The following is a 6,088-nucleotide window of genomic DNA, read 5'->3' on the forward strand; positions in this document are numbered from 1 at the left end:
ATTGAGAGGTCAATCAACTCCATTTGGAGGTTTGGTGGTGAGCTTTCCACGTCAACAGCAAATGGTTACCGAGCAGTTCCAACCTGCTTTTTGTGCTTCAAAGTCAGCAAATCGGCGTCGAAAGTCAGCGGCAAGCATACCTATTTTATCAGCCAACTTGCGCTCTGGGAACGCACTGGTAGAGAGCTCACCGTTGCATTGTGGGAAGTAGTTATTGGTGCGTGTAAAGATCTGCGGGCTGCCGGCTTGCTGCGGTCTGCGGGCCGGTTCTAATAATAAATCAAAGATCATCCCAGGGGGCCGTAAAAAACCTTCTCGCGGGCCAAGGATGTGCCCGCGGGGCCTTTGACCTCTGACATATATGATGTAGAGAATAGTTTGCCATTTGGGACACAGACCATCCATCCTGGCAATTTCCTCTATTCTACCAGGTTAGGATTTACCTGAGATAAGTGTCATTGGATAACCCTTGATCAATGCTCATTTGTTGCTAGGCCACTTCTCACAAACAGCCATACTTCAGCCTGGCTTCATTCACAAAGGTTGACCGAAAGAACACTTGATCAGCACTATGCCATTTCGTCTGGAATGTCCTGCTAAGACTTCTGACTTGGACCTGTGTCATTTGTGCTTTCAGCACCTCTGAGATGGACAAGGGGGTCAGAAGTGGTATTCCCGCTGGTCAAGAGTGTTGGCTGTAATCCATAAATAGGGAGAGGAATTGGTTCTTGAACTGAGGATAAAACAGTTTTTCATTTTTAGAGTAGAGGCTATACTTAGAGCCTAGATTTGATTCCTAATGATAGTATACGATTGCTTGCCTACCCAGACTCCTTACTCTGGTCTACGGGCTTCAGTTTCTTCTTCGCAATGAGTCTTGATCTGAGTACCTCCCCGACCATTCACCGAATGCCAACACATTCGGGMCCGTCTGACTMGTCCAGAAACCGATGGGCTGGGCCAGAGGCAGGACACACGTGGGATAAGCAGCGGTTTGAAAATGTTTTGTTGTCTTTGATTCTCTGATTGGTTAAACACGATCCAATCACTGWATAGTTTTGTTTTGTACAAGGCCACTTGTGCCCCTCGTCACCACACACAACTTCAKCGATGGCAGTCTCAGACTAAAGTATGTAACACYTGATAGAGGAACGGAAGAATTGAACTGTGAGTCGTCAGGCTAAGTAAATGAGGGAAAGCTACTTCTATAGTGAACAGAACATCGTTATAGAATACCTCATTCTAATATGTAGGAAATCAGGTCCCCTTTTTCCCCTTGTTACTCTTGTATATATACATACTAGGGGAAGGAATAGCTTAAGGAGTGTAAATGAAGTCAGTAAATCAACACTGTGGTCATGTGGGCAGGGACACTTCCAGAAGATTGTAATTTTTTTATATTTACCCTTATATTAACTATGCAAGTCAGTTAAGAAAACAAATTCATCTGGATTTAACAAGGGACGACAACCTGTTGATTTTGGAAACATTCTGTGTACCATTGCACGGGGTCTGGGGGCCCTGCACGACACCGCGCAAGTGGGTAGATGTTGAGTTGGCAGGGCACCTGTTATGCAGTATGATCAAAAAGCCGGAGATGAGACCAAGAGAGGGGAGTATAGAGGAAGAGAGGGAAATGAGAGAGACAGTGGGACAGAGGACAGAGGGGGAGATGTCTGCAAGTGAAGGGGAAGTGAATCAAAGGAGAGATGAGACAGATAGGTAGGGAGGAGGGAGGGAGGGAGGGGAGGGGGGGGAGGGGAAAGGGAGGGAGGGAGGGAGGGAGGGTAACAGAGAAAGAGAACCAAAGGCAGTCGCAGAGATAGCACCTTTCATATTCCTTACCGATTACTGGAAACTGGTGTGTGATGTGTACCCATGCCGTACTGATTACTGGAAACTGGTGTGTGATGTGTACCCATGCCCTACTGATTACTGGAAACTGTGTGTGATGTGTACCAGCCCTACTGATTACTGGAAACTGGTGTGTGATGTGTACCCATGCCCTACCGATTACTGGAATTGGTGTGTGATGTTGTACCTCCCATGCCGTTGACTGATTACTGGAAACTGGTGTGTGATGTGTACCATGCCCTACTGATTACTGGAAACTGGTGTTTGATGTGTACCCATGCCCTACTGATTACTGGAAAACTGGTATGTGATGTATACCATGCCTTACTGATTACTGGAAACTGGTGTGTGTGATGTTGTACCCATGCCCTACTGAATTACTGGAAACTGGTGTGTGATGTGTACCCATCCCTACGATACTGGAAACTGGTGTGTGATGTGTACCATGCCGGTGTTGTGGTGTGCCTGTCTGTAGCTTACATTTACATTCATGATTCCCCTCCTTTTCCGGAACTTTGCGTTCATCCAGTAGGTGGGAGTCGGCCTAGTAGCACATGGTGCAACCCCCGCTGCCTTGTTACCCCGATCGCGCTGGCGCGTCGAGGAACTGTCAATTGAACTTCCATCTGTCGTAATGCGTTTCACTATTACCTCATCTTGCCTGGGTTGCCTGACTAATGAGCGCCAAGCCAGCCGAGGCCAACGAGGAGCTGGGAAAGTTTAATAAATATATATCTCTCCCTCCGTGGCAGCGAGGGAAGACATTGCATTTTCCTGCTTTTTATGGTTTTTTATGTGTTGGTCTTGGCATGATATATACAAGAATTATTATATATTAATGAGAGAAAACTTATTATATATATGATATGAGAGAGAAAAAAGTATTTATATATGTATATGTTATATAGTATATATATATGAGAGAGAAAAATTATTTATATATATGTATACATGTATAATATGTTATATATATATATATGAGAGAGAAAAAGTATTATATATTGTATATATATAGTATATATATATAATATATATATAATATCAGTATATATATATATATATATATATATATATATATATATATACGAGAGAAAAATATACGTGTATAGGTACTAGGTTAAAAACATATATCTACAGTGACTTTGGAAAGTATTCAAACACTTTGACACTTTCCACGTTTTGTTACAGCCTTATTCTAAATTGATTTAAAAAAATAAGATCCTTATCAATCTAATACAATACAACATAAGATGAAGCAAAAACAGGTTTTAGAGATTTCAAGATCATTTCTTAAATTAAAAAAAATGTATAAAACATTTACATAAGTGTTCAGACCCTTTACTCAGTACTTTGTTGAGAGGACCTTTGGCAGGATTACAGCCTCGAGTCTGTTTTTATTAAAAGTTAATTTGTTGAATTTCTTCCTTCTTAATGCGTTTGAGCCAATGAGTTGTGTTGTGACAAGATAGGGGTGGTATATCAGAAGATAGCCCTATTTGGTAAATGACCAAAGTCTTATTATGGCAAAACAACTCAAAAAAAGCAAAGAGAAACGACAGTCCATCATTGCTTTAAGACATGAGGTCAGTCAATCCAGAAAAAGTGCATGGCAAAAACCATCAAGTGCTATGATGAGCCGGCTCTCATGAGACCGCCACAGAAAGGAAAGACCCAGAGTTACCTCTGCTGCAGAGATAAGTTCATTAGAGTTACCAGCCTCAGAAATTCGCAGCTTAAATAATGCTCACAGAGTCTCAAGTAACAGACACATCTCAACAACAACTGTTCAGAGGAATACATGAACTCGGCCTTCATGGTCAAATTGCTGCAAAGAATCACTACTAAAGACACCATAAAGAAGTTACTTCCTTGTGGAAAGAACACGAGCAATGGACATTAGACCAGTGGAAATGTATATTTTTGGTCTGAGAGTCCAAATTTGAGATTTTTGGTTCCAACGGCCGTGTCTTTGTGAGACCGCAGAGTAAGTGAACGGATGATCTCTGTATGTGTGGTTCCACCATGAAGCATGGGGAGAGGTGTGATGGTGGGGGTGCTTGCTAGTGATATGTCAGTGATTATTTAGAATTCAAGGCACACTTAACCATCATGGCTACCACAGCATTCTGCAGTGATATGCCATTCCATCTGGTTGCTCTTAGTGGGACCTATCATTTGCTTTTCAACAAGAACAATGACCCAAAACACACACTCCAGGCTGTGTAAGGGCTATTTGACCAAGAAGGAAATGATGGAGTGCTGCACCAACCTCAACCCAATTGAGATGGTTTGGGATGAGTTGGACAACAGAGTGAAAGAAAAGCAGCCAACAAGTGCTCATCATATGTGGGAACTCCTTCAAGACTGTTGGAAAATGATTCCAGGTGAAGCGTGGTTGAGAGAATGCCAAGAGCTTGCAAAGCTTCATCAAGGCAAAGGGTGGCTACTTTGAAGAATTTCAAATATAAAATGTAATTTGATTTGTGAACACTTTGTTGGTTACAACATGATTCCATATCTCTTATTTCATTGTTTTGATGTCTTCACTGTTATTCTACAATATAAATGTTAAAAATATATATATATATTTAATGAGTAGGTGTTTACAAACTTTGACTGGTACTGTATACAGTGGACTGGTACTGTAATCAGTGGGAGAAACAGGTATTTGAAACACTGCCGATATTTGCAGGTTTCCTACTTACAAAACATGTAAGAGTCTGTAATCTTGTAAGGTCTGTAAAAAAAAAATTCCAGAAAATCAATTTATGATTTTTAAGTAATTCATTGCATTTTATTGCATGACATAAGTATTTGATCACCTACCAACCAGTAAAATTCCGCTCGTCACAGACCTGTTAGTTTTTCTTTAAGAAGCCCTCCTGTTCTCCACTCATTACCTGTATTAACTGCACCTGTATTGAACTCGTTACCTTATACAGACACCTTCCACACACTCAATCAAACAACAGACTCCAACCTCTCCACATGGCCAAGACCAGAGAGCTGATGTAGGACCTCAGGGCTAAAATGTAGACCTGCACAAGGCTGGGCATGGGCTACAGGACAATAGGCAAGCAGCTTGGTGAGAAGGCAACAACTGTTGGGTAATTATTAGAAAATGGAAGAGTTCAAGATGATGGTCAATCACCCTCGTCTGGGGCTCCATGCAGACTCACCTAGTGGGGCATCAATGATCATGAGGAAGGGAGGGATCAGCCCAGAACTCACGGGCAGGACCTGGTCACGACCTGAAGAGAGCTGGGACCACAGGTCTCAAGAAAACCATTAGTAAACACTACGCCGTCATGGATAAAATCTGCAGCGCAAGCAAGGTCCCCCTGCTCAGCCAGCGCATGTCCAGACCGTCTGAAGTTGCCAATGACCATCTGATATCCAGAGGAAGAATGGGAGAAGGTCATGTGGTCTGATGAGACAAAAATATAGCTTTTTGGTCTAAACTCCACTGCCGTGTTTGGAGAAGAAGAAGATGAGTTCACCCCAAGTAACACCAACCCAACCGTGAGCATGGAGGTGGAACATCATTCTCTGGGGATGCTTTTCTGGCAAAGGGACATAGACACGTTCACCGTATTGAGGGGAGATGGATGGGCATGTATCGCGAGATCTTGGCCAATACCTCCTTCCCTCGTAGAGCATTGAATGGCGATCTGCGCTTGTCCTAGCATGACAACACCCGGTAAACACCAGCGGGCAACTAAGGAGGGCTCCGTAAGAAGCATCTCAAAGGTCCTGGAGTGGCCCTAGCCAGTTCCAGCCTGGCGAACCCAATAGAAAATTCTGGAGCGAGCTGAAGTCGTATTGCCAGAGACGCCCGAAACCTAAAGTGATCTGGAGAAGGTCTGTATGAGGAGTGGGCCAAAATCCTGCTGCATGTGTGCAAACGTGGTCAAGAACTATAGGAAACGTATGATCTCTGTAATTGCAACAAAGGTTTCTGTACCAAATAAAAGTTCTGCTTTTCTGATTGTATCAAATACTTATGTCATGTCAATAAAATGCAAATTAAATTACTTAAAATCATACAATGTGATTTTCTGGATTTTTTTTTTTTAGATCCGTCTCTCACAGTTGAAGTGTACCTATGATTAAAGATAAAAATTACAGACCTTCTACATGCTTTGTAAGATAGGAAAACTGCGAAAATCGGCAGTGTATCAAATACTTCTTCTCCAGTGAGATATTCAAGAGTAAAAAAGAAAAAAATTGTATA

Source organism: Salvelinus sp. IW2-2015, unplaced genomic scaffold, assembly GCF_002910315.2.
Source record: "Salvelinus sp. IW2-2015 unplaced genomic scaffold, ASM291031v2 Un_scaffold1304, whole genome shotgun sequence".
NCBI lineage: Eukaryota > Metazoa > Chordata > Actinopteri > Salmoniformes > Salmonidae > Salvelinus > Salvelinus sp. IW2-2015.